Consider the following 19,981-nt stretch of genomic DNA (forward strand, 5'->3'; position numbering starts at 1 on the left):
TATTTACCAAGCCACTTGATGAATCCACCTTCACTAGGTTTATAAGTGAGTTAGGTATAATTAACTATTCTTAAATTACTTTTGATAATTTTACAAGTTGGAATGCTTCCAGAAACTTAATTGATTTTTCTGTTTTGAATGAAAATTTGGCTAAGTCAAAATCTTCATCTCGACGGATGTTTATCATCATCGAGTTTGATCATCCGTCGAAATAGAATAGCCTGGTAAAAATCAATTATTTTTTGGATTATTTTAAAACCCGACGGATAATTGCCTTATTCTCATCCGTTGAATTGTCTACATCTTAGCCATTAAAATTCTGAACATTATCCACCGGGTTTACTTATAGTCTGTAAGTATATCACAACGGATAATTGACAGAATTCTGACAGTTTATTTTACTTTTAAATAGTTATTTTAGGAAATTTTCATTGGGTTTTTAATTTTTATCTTTACTTTCTATTCCATTTTATCCGAGAATACATAAAAGCCTTACTTCAAGTTTATTTTAGCTTTAATCTTTCTCTATTGCAATTAACTGCTCTCTTCTTCCTCAAAGCAAAACCCTCTTTCTTTCTGCAAATTTCCTTGCTTTAACAATGGCACTAGTAGTCAAGATCATGTCTCAGTCAGGATTCATTTATGAGAAGAACAATTTCGTGGCTCTTGTGAACAAAGAGATTCCAGCCTCTGAAGATGATCATAAAATGATGGATTTTGTGAAGGGATGCAAGCTTAACTATGCCATGCTGGAATCACCCACATTTTACTGTGAAGTTGTGGAGGATATGTGGACTACTGCTGTGTATCAGGGAACTGACAAAACAATAACTCTCTCCATTAAAGTTAAGGAATTTTGCATTAACAGTGATACTATTCAAGCGTGCTTTAAAATTCCTGAAAATACTACTACTAAACCACACACAGATGCTGATTTAGTTAACTTAATTCCATTGGCTATGCACTTCCTACCACTAAGTTAAGTGAGAATAGAAGGCTAGGTCTTAGGAATGAGTGGAGTTTTCTGTGTGATGTAGTTACCAAGGTGGTTTCTGGTAAGATAAGCAACTTTGATTCTATCAATACTACCATGCTTAACATGCTCTACATGTTACTTACTGATAATTACTATAATTTTAGTGATGCTATCATGTTTGAGTTAGGCTACAAGTTAGGGGAGATTAAAAAGAGATCTAGGAATGTTTGTTATGCTAGATTCTTTATGATTATTGCTAACCATATTTGTGAGGATCTTGTGATTGAGAACCCAACCAACAAACTGGATTGTTGGGTTCAAGAAAGAAGAATAATTGCATATTTAAATAGAGTTGATCACCACAAGGAGGTGCCCCTTGTTTATTTGCCTATCATGGAGGACCCTCAGGTAAGTGAGGTAAATGCTTCTGTCCCTACTCTTTCTACCTCTCCAGTTTCTTTTTCATTAACTGTGACTACGACATATGTGTCAATGACCCAACAGATGCCTACCCAAGCCACAAAATCCAAAACTTCAAAATCCAAATCAAAGAAACCACACTCTAGTGTCTCTCAAAAGATGCCAGTTTCAAAATCTACCACAAACAAAGAGGGGAGTGTGAAGATGGGTAAGATTGGTGAGGGACAGGGTGAACATAAAAGAAACCCCAAGAATAAGGATGGTGAGGTGAGTGTACCCAAACCTAGCCATACCACAGTTTCCCAACAAACTGTGGCACATCTCTAGTTTCATCCTATCAAAAGGATGCTACTATTGAAACAAACTTCCAACCAGGAGCACAGGTCAAAAGGGCTAGGGACACAGACTCACCCCAAACTTATACAAGAAAGAAGAAATTCAGAAAACTTGAGGATGCATAGGGATCACACACAGTGCAAACTATAGCTAAGGACTCAGTCACTGTACCTTCTCAAACTCAGTTTGATGTGGCTCCAATAAATGTGGAGTCACAGCCAAAATCTTTAACAATAGAAGCACCAAACACACAAAAATCTCCCACCAATTCTCTGGATGTGGATATAATTCACACATCAATCCCTGATTCTCCTTCTTTAACTCTGTTGGAGAAGCCAAAACTCAGTATAAGTGAGCATTATCTTCTAGATGATTTGTTGGCTCACTTGCCAATTCTTTCAGGAACTATTGAGACTTCCGTGCCTAAATTATCATCAATATGCACAGAGTCCAGAATAGTTTCTACTCCAAACTCTATCATTTCTTCTATTTCGATGAATATTGTTCATCCGTTGAAAAAATTGAAACCCTTTTTATTGGATGGAAAAAAAAAATAGATAAATGTCAAAATTTGATTTTTGAATTCCAAATGGTTCGATTAGGGGTCAAATAAAATCTTTATAGAATAGATTAGATTCTTGCTAGGATTTTTATACGGACGTTTTCGGGATGCCGCTAATAACCGACGAATGGCAGTCATGGTAAAATCATGGTTTATTTAATTATCAGGGATATTTTAACCAAACCTTTCGCATGAGGCTAGTGATTGTATCCCGATGGATGTGTCTAATAGTAGTCATCCGTCGGCTATCCTAACTACTACCCTGATGGATGTTCCTCATCCATCGGTACTCACTACACAAGCCGAATTTTCCATAATTGTTACAAGTGTGGATGAGCTAGTGGTTGTACAATCACTCCTAGGATTGTGGGAAGGGAGTGGACAGAGTGAGAGGCTGAGTTGCTCTCATGCAAAAGGAGAGGAAAAAAGAGAAATTATTCAGGCTATTTCTTCCAGCCTGGAAAAAGTGAGTGAGGGGAGTTCCACCTTATTAGGTGAAGGTGAGGGTGTGAGGGTGGTGATCCAAGGGGAGCCCTTGATGCAAGAAAATAGAGAAAATGAGAGAAATGCAGGTATAGGAGATATAAGGATGGAAACCATTGCTAATGAGACAATGGATGTCAGTGATGGAGAGACTATTTCAGCAAGAAAATCAAGCTTTCGTAGAATCTATCTCCTTGGACGCTGAGATATTTACTCATCATGTTTCAGCTTATCAAACTCTAGCTGGACAGGGCAATGAGGATGCTGAGAGGATGTTGAACCTAGTGCATACTACTGCTTCAATGGAAAGGGCAAAGGATGCCATAAATGATATGCCTTCTACAGCTGGTAGTGACTTTGAATTAGCTGAAGTCTCATTTGAGGATGATGGTGAGGATGATGAGGATGATAGCATGAGCATAAAGGGAGATGCAGACATTCCTTCATGGATGCTAAGTAAAGACTGATCATATTCACATCTCCAATCCACCTTATTCAAGCTTATTCATGACACCCAAACAGCTATTCAGGCATCCACAAATGCCAGCACCAAAAGGTTACTCAAAGTACACCTGGAATCTCTATAGCTGCATAAGATTCAAGCTCTCCAACAAAGTCAAAATATGGATGCAATCAATCGAGAAATTTTTGAAGTCAAACAAGATTTTATAGCAAGGTTGGATGCTAAGCTTCCAGGAACCACTATGACTAAAATAGCTCAAAAGCTAAGAAAGGAAGCTGATTTGAATCGAAAGGTTGAGACCATGGACTCTAGACTGTCAAATGTGGAAAAGTCAGTGGCCAAGATACTTGCAAATCAGGAAGCTCAAACCAATTTACTTTAACAGTTGGTGGATGCACAACTATCTACCTCCACTTAACTTGATGCTAACAAAAAAGGGGGAGAAAGACTCAATCATCTCAGTTAGTCAAGGTGAGTCAATAAGTAAGGGGGAGAAGGTGCTCAACATTCAAGTCAGTAGAGTGATTATGCAAGCAATTACTTTTCCAAAGCCACCAATATTGGACAACATTGATCTGATCCAAATAACAGGTGCTAAGTTGGATTCAAATTCAAATTTCAAGAAGCTTGATGTTGCAGCAGTTGAGAAGGACCTGGATGACAAATGAAAGGAAATTGATGAAGAAATAATAAAGAAGTTTAGCACAATTGAGAAACAGACAAGATCTTTCATCACTTCTCTCAAGTCAAGCAAATTTCTGTGAATGAAATGAGTCTGGGTAATTTGGAAAAGGGCCAACCTTCATGCATAACATCTCCAAAAGCCAACTTAGCTTTCAAGACCAAAATAAATTATCCCAAGTCATCTGACAAAAATCCTTTGGATCTTATGTTTGAGACTCCAAGGCCAGATAAAAAGAAGCTATTGGCAAGGTCCATTGCATTCTTCAAAGATCCAACTGACTCAGTGCTAAAGAGAAGAATTGCTAAAATCTACAGGAATGGGAAAGAAATCTGTGTGGTGGCTGGTGTTAGTGTTTGTGCCCTAGAGACAACACTATGATGTTTTAGTTTAAGACATTAGGATTATTAATGTTTATGTTCTATCGATTATTCCCTTTATAATTTAATAATTCTTAAGTTATTGCGATATAAATGTTAGATTAATAAATGTCCTTGAAATATGATATGCAATTCTATATCTCTAAGTACGTGACTTAGAAATGAGATTATGAGAATAGTATCAATATTCCTAAAGGTCCCTAGTCGAGTATTATTATTAAGGGACAATAATAATGCATTAAGACTGGTGTGTTTGTAGACTGATGATCACATCTCATTGATTATAGGTATAGTGATACTAAAGTAAAAAACACAGGCATATGTAAATGTACATGGTGCTGGACAGACCCGATGTGAGATTCTACATGTCTGTTGTGTCATAAGTAATTCTCACAGTGATAATGATGTAATGGTCCTTAGACCTGAAGTCATTATATTTCTATACGAGAATTAATATATATATATTGATTCCATTAAAAGTTATCCTTGACCGGGTAATGATAAAAGTGGACATTGGGTATATTATGAATCGTATGAGAAATATGAATGATCTAGATGGGATTTAACCCTCCTATTTTAGGAGTGATATTATTGGCCTCTTGTGTGAGCTAGACTATCAAATGCGCGGCCACACTCAAATGTTGATTTGATATGATAGTCTACTCATTGATCAAGGAAACTTGGATTAAACTATGATGAGAATGACACATTACATGCCTCTAGTTTAATCTATAATATTTGGTTAAAGGGATTATATTACATTGTACATTATTCACGAAAGGTTTAATCGATCACCGATTAAATTATTATTACTTGGGTAGCAATGATGTATTACTAGATGCCGCTCATTGTTTATGATTTTAAATTAGATTTAAAATCCGTTGCCAACATAATAATAACCTATAGGGTCACACACTAAGAATGCTTAAAAGATTATTTAATTTAAATTGAATTTAAATTATATTAAAGTAATTCGAATTATTTATAATATTAATTAAGTATGACTTAACTAATTAGATAAATATTGATATTAAAATTTACTAATATTAATTATGAAATTCATTTGTTAAATAATTAAGTGTGACTTAATTATTATACAAATAGGAATTTCGAATTAATAATAACTCCTAATTAGTTAAGAGTTATAATTCTTATTATACTCTCTATATAATATCTCTTGTGTGGCTGATTTTGTATGCAAGACTTTTACTAAAAACCCTAGCCACCAAGAGAGAAGATGGAGAGAGCAAGAAGAAACGAGTTTGTGCTAGTACACATTCGATCCTTGCATTCAAGCATTCATGTGGATACCGATAGAGCATAGATCGCGAGAGCGGGATGCGTGGTGATTGAACAAGCTTTGGATCTCCATTAGTCAAGCAATGTGTAAATCTTCTTAAGGTAAACAATCTGATCTATGAATTAAATATCTATTTTTTGCATGGATCATACGGTGGGTTTCGAAAATTCTGATTTTTCACGTTTTTAATTACTGTTTCTGTTGCGTTTATGTGCTCGAAACCCTTCAGCTGGACACCCTCAGTTTGCAGAAGCTAAGAAGGAAGAAAAGGAATGAATCAAGCAAGAAAAGAAGCAAGCTGGGTTAGATGCTAAGAAACTCAAATAGAAGAAAAAAATAAGCTGCTATAGTAGCCAAGCTTCAAGCTGTAAAATCTGCAACTAAGAATTCTGAGAAACAACCTGTGGTAGCTGAAGATCAGGATTAGAAAATGCACGAGGAACCTCAACAGAAAAGGACGTTCAGATACAAAATCCTTCCCAAAAGAAGATTGGACTTCAATGATGATAAGATGGAAGATTACATTCCCAACCAGTCTACATCTCCAACTCAAACATCCTAGCCCTCAGTGGTGCAGGAGAAATCTAAAGTGGATCCTACAAGGAATTTTCATGGTGAGCCAATAGTTTCTAAGGACGCGCCAGTAGACTGGGATAGTTTTCCTCTTCCTGAGCTTAATTTACCAATCTTCAACAAGTTAAAGAAGACAAAGACAAGAGCAATCAAGAAGGTCAAGCCTGTGAGTCTCAAAACCAAAACCTTAACCAAAGCTCAACCAACTATCAACAAGGGAGATCTTCTATATATTTGTGACATCAAGGAATTTTCAGATATAAATCTCTACATGGATGAGCTAGAAGAAGTAAGAGCAATTGATGCTCACAAAAATCTCCATGAAAGACTAGTGTTCAAATACAAGGGTGGGAAAGAGATCATATGGCCTCTTCACATGATTCTTGAAGAAAGTTGTTCTATTTTGATAAAGATCTTCTCATCCTTCAAGAAAAACTTTGGATTTAATATGACTGCCAAGAGAATGATTCTAAACAAGATAGAAGAACTAAGGAGTAGAAAAGCCTCGGATGCACTCCCAAGGTTTCTATCAATTCCCTTCACAGGAAATAGAGTATACTTGAGGCCTCATCGGCTGATGAAATTCATGGATGACAAGGGTTTTAGGAGATTCTTCAGACTGGATGACCAATTGAGCATCTCAAGCAATGAGACTCTATTGGAAATGCAAGAAGAGCTAGATCTATCAAATGCTGAAGAACTTGAATTTCACAGACAACTCCAATATCAAATGGAAGAAAACAACAGGAAGCTTGGGAAGAAATCAAGATAATCTAGGAAATAGATCACATCTGTCCAGACTAGAGGAGCACCTTGAAAATGATTGTGAGAACTCTTTGTACACTTTACTTTGGTTAAATTTCAATAATCTGTAGCACTTACTAGTTTTATCTACCATTATTCAATATGTACATTAAGGATGTTTTCTTATCATCAAGTTTCTCTTAATTTATGGCTACAATTCCTGTAGACATAAATTGGGGGAGAATGTTAGGAATATGTTGTGAACTTGATGATAAATTGAAAAAAACACCTTAGTAGATTTAAATAAGTGTTTTTGTAGCTCTTGTTCTACAATAGTCCCGACGAATGAACTTTATAGTCCCGACGGATGACCACTAAACATCCATCGAGAGTGTAGCTTATGTAATAATAAGTCTTGTAGCACATGTCTGCAAACAACAATAGATTAGTATATGCTGTAGAATTCTTTAAGTCATGTTGACTACTAGATTGATATGCAGAATAGGTTGGCTAATTATAAATATAAGATGTCTTGTAATTCTATATAAGTGAAATAGAGTCAAGTGAAAGAAAGGCTCCCGACAGATGATCTACAAAGGCTCCCGACAGATAATCAACAAGGCTCCCGACGGATGACCTACATAGTCCTGACGGATGATCATAATTCAAACGAGCAGTTGACAGTGACAACACAGTCACATGCATCGGGTGTTTGCAAATGGAATCTGGCAGCCTAATTGCAGGATTTAGAGAATAAAGAAGCATTACCATTTTCATGCAATTATGAAGATATTCAAAGATGCTGGATAGAGTAATGAAGTAGCATGAAATTAGACTAAAAACAATTTTTGTTTTACTTGTTTGTCTTCTTATCATGTAACTTGGTAGTATATAAACCAAGTGTAGCAAGTAGAACAAAAACAACTAAGCAAGCATTATTTTCAGAGAGATAGATAAAGCTGTATCCGTTAAGCATGTCTTTGTAATTCTATAAGTTCACTTGTAAGCAGCTGTGTGCTATTCAAGCATCACAAAGTTCTCACCTTTTTATATATATCTTTGGTGGATAAGTTCAAATCCACCAGAAAGTTTTAAAGCCTTGTGTTTTATTGCTTTGTGTTTCGATTTCCATTTTACTTTTATTCTGCACTTCTACAAAATCAAACAAAGTTATATATATTAAGTAAGAACATTCTTAAAATCAGAAAAAGAAATCAGAATTAAATTCAACACCCCCCCTTCTGTAATTCTTGTTGCATTGATTGAGAATAATAAAAAGCGATTTCTACAAAAACTTCTAAAAATTATGAAATAAATATATAAACACTAACATGATATAATATACAAAATTATGAAAGCGGAATTTTGAAATCGTTACCCAAAATAAATTATGGTCACCCCAAAGTGAATATCTGATGTCCGGAAAATATCTCCAGAAAAATCCGAAATTAATAGCCATAGACATATACACGCTGAAATGCCATGTGGAGTAATCACCGCCTCCAAACTCTTTTTCTATGCCCCAAAAATAAATAAAACGGAAAATATGCTCCGCAAATTTTCTTCTCAATACCTTATAATATATATACCTATGAGTAGTTATCGAAGTGCTGATCATTTATATATATAACAATTGAAATTTGGACGGCAGTTGAGAATATATGAATTTTGAAATTAAAAATATATAAACAGATGAGATACAGAGAGAAACAGAAGAGATGTAAAGGAAAGGAAAGGTCTGCGGCGGAAAAAGATAAGGGGGAGGGGAGGGGAGGGGTAGGTGTCGGCGGGGGGTTTATTACACGTTTTGTTTTTGTTTTGTTTTGTATTTTTTCTTTTAACTAGCATCAACACAACATTGAAACGATTAGGGCAAAATTAATAATTAGCGGGGAGTTATATTTATTCAAATAAATATAAAATTAATATCAAAATTTCCCAAAAATTATGAATATTCTAAATATATAAAAATATTATATATTTGAAAGTCTCGTTTTTTTTATAAAAATAAAAATACAATATTTGTGGGGTTTGACGTCCCGGTAGTGGCCCGGCCCGATAATTTTTATGAAACCGAAATATTTCTAAAATTCTCGAAATATTTAAAAACTAATAAAATAAAATTTTCATAATTTTTAAAACATTTATAAATCACGTGTCATATCCGCATTTTATGATTTAACGAACAAACGTGCGGGTAAATATAATCCAAAAATTTTCCGAAATAATTTTAAAATTCTCAAAATATTTAAAACTTAAGAAAATATAAGTTTCATGATTTTTGAAACATTCTGGAATTTAATACTGAATATACAATTATATATCGGTTCCAAAAATAGATTACTTAGCCACTACATCGGATCTAAAAATAGATTACTTAGCCGCTAAGTAACTATAAAAATGATATAATTTAATACCAGATTTGGATAATTATCAAAACCTAGCTTCTTATAAAACACCCTATGAGAAAGTAATGTACAAATATCCGGTCTCTCGAGAATACGGGTATAATTGATCTACCGAAATGATTATCGTATCAAAAATTTTGCGCCATGACTCGTACTGGTCAAACCGTACTCCGGATCGAAAAGTCAAAACACGGAAAATATCCGGAATTATCAGATTAGGTTAAGAAGGAGTTTTCCGAAGAGTTCCTGGTTGTAAAAACGCAAAAACGGTTGAAGTTGGACGATTCCCGGCTTTATAAAATAGTTTTATAATTACTCAGAAAATAATTATAAAATCTATAAATTCTTATAATATCATATAACAATCCAAAATTACCATAAAAGTACCATAATTATCTATACTTTATTCTGGACATATAAAAATCAAAATACTTACACTTTATCACATAGTATCACCCAAATATAAATATCAATCATCAGATAATTCACCAAAATTCCCATAATAATCACATAAAAATTATTTATTAATAAAAATAATTGCACAATATTTCTCGGATATTACAAAATAATTTCAATTTACCGATATCAATAAGATCGAATTTCAAATAACTTTTGAAAATAATATATTTAAAAAAATATTTTCAGAAATTAACAAGAATCGATACAACACTTAAAAATTAGCACATTACCATTTGAAAATACGAACTCGTCAAACAGGAATAAAATATCCATCATATTATTCCTTCTAAATCATAAAAGCACATATATATATATATTCAAATAATAATTATAATAATTCTAAAAATACGGGATATTACAATCTACCCCCTTATAAGGATTCCGTCCTCCGAATCAGCATAAGCGAGCACTAGGGATCTTCTGGCCAACTTTCAATCTTGTATATGTAACTTTTCTCAAAATCTCAAATAAAAACTTGGATTCCTTGTATAACATAATGATCACGGGAGCTTCACTTCGTGCCACTATTCCATCCACATCCTTTGACCAATTCCTCAATAGAATTACTTTTACTGATTGCGAGAAAGATGAATAGAAAGAAAGATAAAGAGAAAGAAAAAGAAAAAGAGAGAGATAAATAGATAAACAGAGAGAGAATAAAGAAATAGACTGACTTTGTTATACGCCACTAATATTTTAATCGCATTGCAATCTACTGTTGTTATTGGTAATCCCATCACATAGCCTTACTTTGACTTGATCAAGATAACTCGGCCCAACTTGATTGGCATACCATCGTATATTTGAGATAATAAAATGATGGAATTCTAAAGAGAAAAAAATTCATATCATAACAGGACCAAAATCTGAATTTGTGAAAAAGTATTGTTGAAATAAAAGAATAACTGAGAGATCAATATGATCAAATGAACTTGGTATTGCGTGCCCAAATTAAGACACTACTAAAGGTTGTTAACCTCCTTGTAGTCATAACACACACAAGTGATGGCGTCCCATCCAACTCCTATCACACAGACAGGTATACCTTGTGTCCCCTATAGTTAGGGTTGTTCATCTCAGTCAGAATAAAAGAATATGAAATGAATTCAAAATCAAATGAATAGTAAAGGATTTCTAATAAATGACTTATTAGGGAATTCCTTGGATCATAACTAAAAAGGTTCCAAAGTTAATATTTCTTGAGGAAATGAAGTACAGAAAACAAAAATTATGGCACCATATGAGCAAGTGGTGTCACATCACTAATAAACTATCCACCGTATTAGAGAAGTGAAAGTTAAATTATTAAAACTTGGAAGAGCTATCAAAACCTGGAAATAGGTTTCATGACAACCTCTGGCACATTACGTGATTGAAAACGGGTGTTATGGATTATGTCATTCAATATATACCTCTTTTTGAGAGATGACAAAAGAAGTTATAGAAAGAGAAGGTATTGCCAAGATCTTAATATGTATCTTCTATTTGAACTCTTTTGTTGACTCGTCATCTGATTCTAGACACTTCTTCATGTTTTAAGGATATCGATAATCTTCATCATTGTCGAATCATAGTAGCCTCGGAAGATTCCACTATAGAAATTTGCAACTTCCACGAGTTTTGTCCAGCTCAACACAACCATTTCAAACAAGCATGCCTATCTTAACTTACTCGTTGGTACTATGTCCAATAGTCCAACACGAACTCGATATGAGCTCAGACGTCCTTACATAACTATACACACTCCTACACACTCTCGTTTCTAGGTTACTATAACCTCAGCTCTGATACCAACCTATAACGCCCCCAAATCCGGGATCAGGGGATTTGGTCATCACGATGAAACCTCAATCCAAATTAACCTGTTAAATCAATAAATAAATGACAACAGTTGAAATATAGAATCTGTGACCCCAAACTACACAAAGATCTTTTCAGGTTACAGTTATAGAAACAAGATATCCAAATTCCATAAATAAATTTTTCACTTTCTTTTAAAACTCTTTTCCATATTCAAATTTTGAGGCTAACCCGCTAGTATAACGTCGAAAGGAAGTATACTAGTCCCAATTATACAATAACAACTATAATATAATATAATATAAACAACTTTACATAATAGAACTTACACTAGCCTGCACACCCTGGACCAACCACCTTCCAAAAGCTTCTTCTTTGCTTCCTTGAATTACGCGGCTAAACTGCGCAAGATAATCCTCACTGAAGGGTTAAATTTAAACACAGGCAAGTACGAGCGCAAGAAATGTTCAGCAAGTTCATTATAGCATATATATGGTCTTTTTGATATAAAAACGACATCTGCACTAGAGTAGAACATTTAAAATCATAATTGTAGAATCAGAAAATTTGTTAAAGAATTCCAGAATTGGTTCCTTAAATATATTTAAAATCCTTTGATATTTTCGAGTGAAAATGCTTCAACAATACTTTGAATCTCGAAGATAATAAAACTCGTAAAACAGTGTTTACGGAAATATCGTAAACAACAATAACATGAAACAGTGATTATGTACAGAATTATAAACTTTATTCAAAACTCAACTCTTGATATCAATACTCATTTTGATGTCATATCAAATTAGATATCAATACGAACTTTGATGCTCACAACATCCCATACTGAAGTCAACATCAATCATCTATATCAATACCACCTTTGATATTTAACAACAAACTAAATATCAACATCAATCACAAAGTGAATCAAAACTGCATTTCACCTTTTATCCAAAACCAAAATACTTGATAAATCATTTATTAATAATTATCAAAACAATAAAGAATTTTAGATATCAATTTAGATTGGAACCAATTATATTTCATGATGTTCCTGATGATCAGTCATGAAACAGCACCGGTATCCCGTATCCATACCGTAAATATATGTACCACCGGTATCCTGCAGCCATACCGTACCTATAGGGCGCCAGAAAAGGCATATATTCGCCTTGCATGGTATTACAGCTGGACCGATGTCTCGATCACCTACGCTGTAACCAGTAACCATCCAATCTTAAAACCTTTTTACTGAAAATGAGCTGAATCATTCGACATCCTAAATAATTTATATCCCCCATTCACTTGGGCAGGAATGCTCGCAACAACAATAATATTTCTCAAGGTATAAAATATTTATAAAACCTGTAATTGGATGAGTTAAAACACTTAACTACTCTAATCGTAGAATAGCAGAAGAATACTTGCATAAACAGAATCATTTAATTCAGCGATATGTAAAACAATTATTTATTCTGAAATGGGAATAGAGAAGAATACTTGCATAATCATCAGCAGTTTGATATATAAAATATTGACCTATTTTGAATTTAGAATAGCGTAGAAAACTTGCATAATAGTTATCCAAATAAATATCACTTGAACGATAAGTGAAGATAAGGATACTTGCCTTTGGTTTTTAGTAGTTAAGCACACTCGCAATAACACAATTGACTTGTTCAGACATCTCATGACATTGTTGTCTTCTATTTCAAAAATTCACTGATATGCTACTCCTGCGATTGCTAGAAGCCCGATATGCATTACTGTTCAACTTTACTCTGGATCCTAAAGTCTCGTCTTGATCGTCTTGAACAACTCGCATCTATGATTAAAAAGAAACAGTCTTAATCATCTACACGATAATTACTCGATGAACTGCGCGTCAAAACTCTATCGTCTAGCCAAACGATAACCCGCAAATAAAGAAAATAATCAGACACAAGACTCTTGGCCCACGCTCGAACGTAATTCACATAGCACATAAGCACATAACTCACGTATCACATAATTCATATCACACATGCCTCGGTTCGTCAAAACATTCGACTCGTAAAACAAGCGATCTTTCAAAACACAAGAATTTGGGTCTCGAAAGTATTTTTAATGAAAGAGGAATATTTTTATGAGTCTATACGCGTTCGTTTCGTATTAAACAGACAAACGGTCTATTTATTATGAATAAAATAAAAATAAATCAATTAATAACAATATTAATTGAATATTCAATACCATTATATAATTTTAAAAGCTCAAAATAATTTTAGAATATTATTTATCTCAATTATAAATAATTACACTTTATTCAACTATTTACAAATAAAATTAATTGATGAAATAAATTAATCAATTAATTAAATGAATAAAAAATTAATCAAAAAAAATTATAAATAATTGAATCAAATTATGATTTTCGAAAATAATAATTTGAAATTGAAATATTTTACAAAAAAAATTCGAAATAGGGTCTTTGTAAAATGAACTTTTGATGGGGTCATAACCCCTCAAAATCAATCACAAATAATACAATCCAACTATATTCTAATAAAATTAATAAATTTATAACACAATAATTTATGTTTGCACGTATAAACAAGCTAGAAACGAAAATTACGGCCAAAAGCGACTTCTACAAAAACTTTTAAAAATTATGAAATAAATATATAAACACTAACTTGATATAATATACACAAGTACGAAAGCGGAATTTCGAAATCGTTACCCAAAATAAATTCTGATCACCCCGAAGTGAATATCTGATGTCTGGAAAATATCTCCAGAAAAATCCGAAATTAATAGCCATAGACATATACACGCTGAAATGTCATGTGGAGTAATCACCGCCTCCAAACTCTTTTTCTACGCCCCGAAAATAAATTAAAACGGAAAATATGCTCCATAAATTTTCTTCTCAAAATCTTAAAATATATATACCCATGCGTAGGTATCGAAGCATTGATCGTTTATATATATAACAATTGAAATTTGGATGAACGGTTGAGAAGATATGAATTTTTGAAATTAAAAATATATAAACAGATGAGATACAAAGAGAAATAGAAGAGATGTAAAGGAAAGGAAAGGGCTGCGACGGAAAAAGATAAGGGGGAGGGGCGGGAGGGTGCCAGTGGGGGGTTATTACACGTTTTTTTTTGTTTTTTTTCTTTTAACTAAAATCAGTACAACATTTAAACGATTAGGCCAAAATTAATAATTAGCGGGAAGTAATATTTAATCAAATAAATATAAAATTTATATCAAAATTTTCCAAAAATTATGAATATTCTAAATATATATATATAATATATTTGAAAGTCCCGCGATTTTATAAAAATAAAAATATATTTTTTGTGGGGTTGACCTCCCGGTAGGAGCCCAGTTTGATAATTTTTATGAAACCGAAATAATTCTAAAATTCTCGAAATATCTAAAAACTAATAAAATAAAATTTTCATAATTTTTAAAACATTTATAAATCGCGCGTCATATCCGCATTTTACGATTTAACGAACACACGTGCGGGTAAATATAATCCAAAAATTTTCCGAAATAATTTTAAAATTCTCAAAATATTCAAAACTTAGGAAAATATAAGTTTCATGATTTTTGAAACATTCTAGAATTTAATGCTGAATTTACACTTATATATCGGATCCAAAAATAGAAAATTTAACCATTAAATAACTATAAAAACGATATAATTTAATACCAGATTTGGATAATTATCAAAACCGAACTTTTTATAAAACACCCTATGAGAAAGTAATGTACAAATATCCCGTCTCTTGAGAATACGGGTTTTATTGATCTACCGAAATGATTATCGTATCGAAAATTTTGCGTCGTGACTCGTACGGGTCAAACCGTACTCAGGATCGAAAAAGTCAAAACACGGAATATGTCCGGAATTATCATATTCGGTCAGAAAATAGTTTTCTGAAGTGTTCCTGGTTGTAAAAATGCAAAAACGGTTGAAATTGGACGATTTCCGGCTTTATAAAATAGTTTTATAATTACTTAGAAAATAATTATTAAATCTATAAATTCTTATAATATCATATAACAATCCAAAAATTACCATAAAAGTACCATAATTATCTATACTTTATTCTGGACATATAAAAATCAAAATACTTACACTTTATCACATATAAACACCCAAATATAAATATCAATCATCAGATAATTCACCAAAATTCCCATAATAATCACATAAAAATTATTTATTATTAAAAATAATTGCACGATATTTCCCGGATATTACAAAACAATTTCAATTTACCGATATCAATAAGATCGACTTTCAAATAACTTTTGAAAATAATACATTTAAAGAAATATTTTCAGAAATTAACAAGAATCGATACAACACTTAACAATTAGCACATTACCATTTTAAAACACGAACTCCTCAAACAGGAATAAAATATCCACCATTTTATTCCTTCTAAATCATAAAAGCACATATATATTGTAATAACTCGAATTTTTGAGACTTTGTAATATTTTCCGGATATTACAAAACAATTTCAATTTACCGATATCAATAAGATCGACTTTCAAATAACTTTTGAAAATAATACATTTAAAGAAATATTTTCCGAAATTAACAAGAATCGATACAATACTTAACAATTAGCACATTACCATTTTAAAACACGAACTCCTCAAATAGGAATAAAATATCAACCATTTTATTCCTTCTAAATCATAAAAGCACATATGTATTGTAATAACTCGAATTTTTGAGACTTTGTAAAAACGCTTAATGAATAGTAACCCTGACAGATAGGGAACCCACACTATGTTGAGCTTGAGAAATTGAGTTTCTGAGTTGATAACATGATTATACGTACCAAATGAGTGTATGTAAACGCTATTAGTTTTCGAAGAAAACGAACTTTGAATGTTAGGTCACACAACACTGTAGAAGGGGGTTGAATACAGTGTAGAATACAATCAAATCGATTTTGAACACAAGTAACAGTAAACATATATATTCGATATAATAAACTATGTTACAATGGAACTGTTCTCTCTCAGTGATGAACAAATATCACGAGAGCTGCTAGGTTACAATGTATAATCTTCTCGATAATGATAACACATATAGTGTAAACCTATGTCTGTGTTTATATAGTACACAGTTACAAGATAACTTCTAATTGATATGGAATATAATTATGTCTCCTAAAATATATCAATCAGATATTTTATACAATTCTTTCAGTCCTCTAACTCTTTCCATGCATATCTTCTTTTTGTATTAGTCTCGATCTTCTTTCCTGTAAATCAGCTTACTTCCTTAACTGTTAGTCCTCTAGTACTTAAGTTCTGATATCCATCTTCTGATATTATCTTCTGATAATCTAAGTCCTGATATCCTTAAGTTCTGACTTCCAGTAAGTACTGATTCCAGCAAGTACTGATATTTCCTATTTGTTAAGATCTGAAAACTAAACATGAAACATATTAGACATGACATCATAAATATATCTAACAATCTCCCCCAACTTGTAAATTGTGCAAAATATACAAGTTAATAGATTTGATGATGTCAAAAACATTTAAGTTCAAATGCAATAAGAGTTTAATAAGACTATTAACTACAACTTACAGTCCTTTTAACTTTACCAACTTCACTGGATCAATCTGAATCTTTAATGATTCTTAACAAAATCTCTTACCAGCTTATCTTCAGCTTTCCTCAAAATTTCAACTAACTGTGCTTTGACCTGCATAAGTTCTTAATCTTTACAATCACCAATCTGATAAATGGCAGTTCTAAGAGCTTGAATTGATGTTCTTTCAAGTCCATCACCAAGTTCGATAACTCTAGTTAGTGAAGAGTTTTCATTATAAAATAAGCATTTTCCTCTCAGAATAACTTCCACCTTAGCAGAATTCTTCAGCATAGGAATTTCTCTTCCATCATCTTCAGTAATCATTGGTATATACTGAGAAGTCTTTGTACCAGAGATTCTGAATACATCTATTATAGCCTTCAAAATGTATTCTGACCATCTCCTTGTAACATCATATTTTACTTCCAGAAGATAGTGAATATGTTGAAGTTCTCTGACAGACTTCTTTCGCACATCAGTATCAGCTAGTCTGTAAGTTAATCCATCATAGAGAAATAAAATCAATTTCTCCTTTAGATTTTCCTTATCATGAGCATCTATCATGATTTGAGCAGACAACTGAAGGGTTTTTAGCACATAAACGCAACGAAAACGTAAATTTAAATCTTAAAAAAAAACAAAACCCTCCGCAGGATCCATGCGAAAAATAATATTTAATTCGTAGTTCAGTATGTTTACCTTAAAAAGCTTTACGTTAATGGAAAGATGGAGGTCTTTAATAGCGATCCAAGAACGATGAATAGAAATCCCTAGCAGCTGCTCCTCAAGTGTGAAGCACTCCACCAGTATCCACCAAGAGTACAATGTGATGGAGGAGGAAGAGATCGAGAGAATTAGTTGCCTCCCTCTTGTTCTACTTTAAAATTAGGGTTAATTATTTGGGTTGAGGCAAATAAGGTTTATAATAGTATATTTATAGGCAAAATTTTCAACTGAAAATTTTCCATAAAATATTATTATTATTAACCCTTTAATTGATTATTCTTATTAACCAATTAACTAATAATTAAAACACCTTTTAATCATTAATCTCTTTTTTAAACACTTTAGAAAAATAATTCTCTCACTTGATTTAATTTCCAAAATTAAATTCTTAATTAATAATATTAAGAATTAATTAAATCTCATTTAATCAATTATTAAATCTGCTAATTAATTATTTATTTCATAAATAAATAATTACCAGCCATTATTAATTAATTCCTCCACCATTAAATCATTCTCTTTTATGGTGTGACCCTGTAGGTTCAATATTAAGCCGGTAGTAGAAATAAATAATAATAAAACTATTTTACCATTATTTATATAAATTCTCTAATTCATTAAATATGATTAATTAATAAATTAATCATATTTATTCTACATCGTGAGGGATACTTCTCAGCATATCGCGACTATCCGGATAATACGAATTCACTGCTTAGAATACCAAGAACCTATTCAGTGAGTAGTTATCGTACAATCAATTCCTTCTACCCTGCAATGTCATGATTAAATACAAGGCATGGAACTTGCATCAAGCCTATCTTATTTAATCATTTGCTTTCCCATTCACTATGCTTAGTTCTATTTAATGTAAATTAGAAACTCTTTTCTAATTTCATTCACTCTGGCCAGAGATTCCTGAACTAGCATAAGTGGATCAGCATTGAACATTAGCATTGAACATTCTCTTCCTTCATTGGAAGGGGTAGATCCTTTATTGATCATACACTATCTTCGTGTATAAATTTTTATACCCAGTAGAGCCCTTATAATTGTCCCTGGAGACTAAGAACTAAACCAAAGCATAGTTCAGTGTACACAAGATGACTATGATGACCTCAAGTGTAAGGATACTTGTACAACTATCACTATGTGAACAACTGCTGACACGTGAGTGAATTCCATCAGTTGTTCAGCTGTGTGAGTCATGTTCAGTGAACTTATTATATAATAAGCACCTACATACTAGCTATAGTGTCACCACACAAATGTCTATGAGGACATACATCCTTCATAATGAAGGAAGCATAATATGTACCGATCTTTGTGGATTACTAATTACCAGTTAGTAATCCTACGACCAAGAAATATTTAAGTTTAGAGTTATCATCTTTTAGGTCTCATTATTATGATCTCATCATAATCCATAAAAAGCTTTACTCTAAAATATGGTATATCTTATATAAACACTTAAATAGATAAAGCCCGCAATAAAACCAAAACAAAACTTTTATTAATATCAATGAAATAAAAATAGATTACATAAAAGTTATTCCTAAATCATCATACATGATTGGACTTAGGACACATCTCTTTCAACAACACCTTGTCAAGGTGCTTTTGTTTGATTTGTTCATATGGTTTGTCTATCAACATGAAAGGATCTCTTAGAGTAACTTCTACTCCTGTTTGTATTTTCTCTTCATTAGAACCTAATCCAGCTTTATCTCTAGGTTATTTGGATCTCAATCCAAATGTTGCAAGTTGATTCATCAAGAGATTGGATTTTGGTTTAACTGGAGTAGCTTTCTTCCATAACAGCTTCTTCTTATCAGTAATTGTCAACTTTTCCAAATTAACTTGATCAGAATTTGTTGTTTCTTCTGTAGCTTGTTGTTCTTCATCCTAAACAACTTGAGCAGCGTCAGAGGTTATTTTAGATTCTTCAATTACCTTTCTTCTTTTCAGAATTTGAGCAGTTTCATCTTCTATCAAATCATCATCATGCATTGTAGTTTGATAGACTGGAAGTGGAAGAACTTATCTTT

The sequence above is a fragment of the Apium graveolens genome, chromosome 3 (genome assembly GCF_009905375.1).
Source record: "Apium graveolens cultivar Ventura chromosome 3, ASM990537v1, whole genome shotgun sequence".
Taxonomy (NCBI): Eukaryota; Viridiplantae; Streptophyta; class Magnoliopsida; order Apiales; family Apiaceae; genus Apium; species Apium graveolens.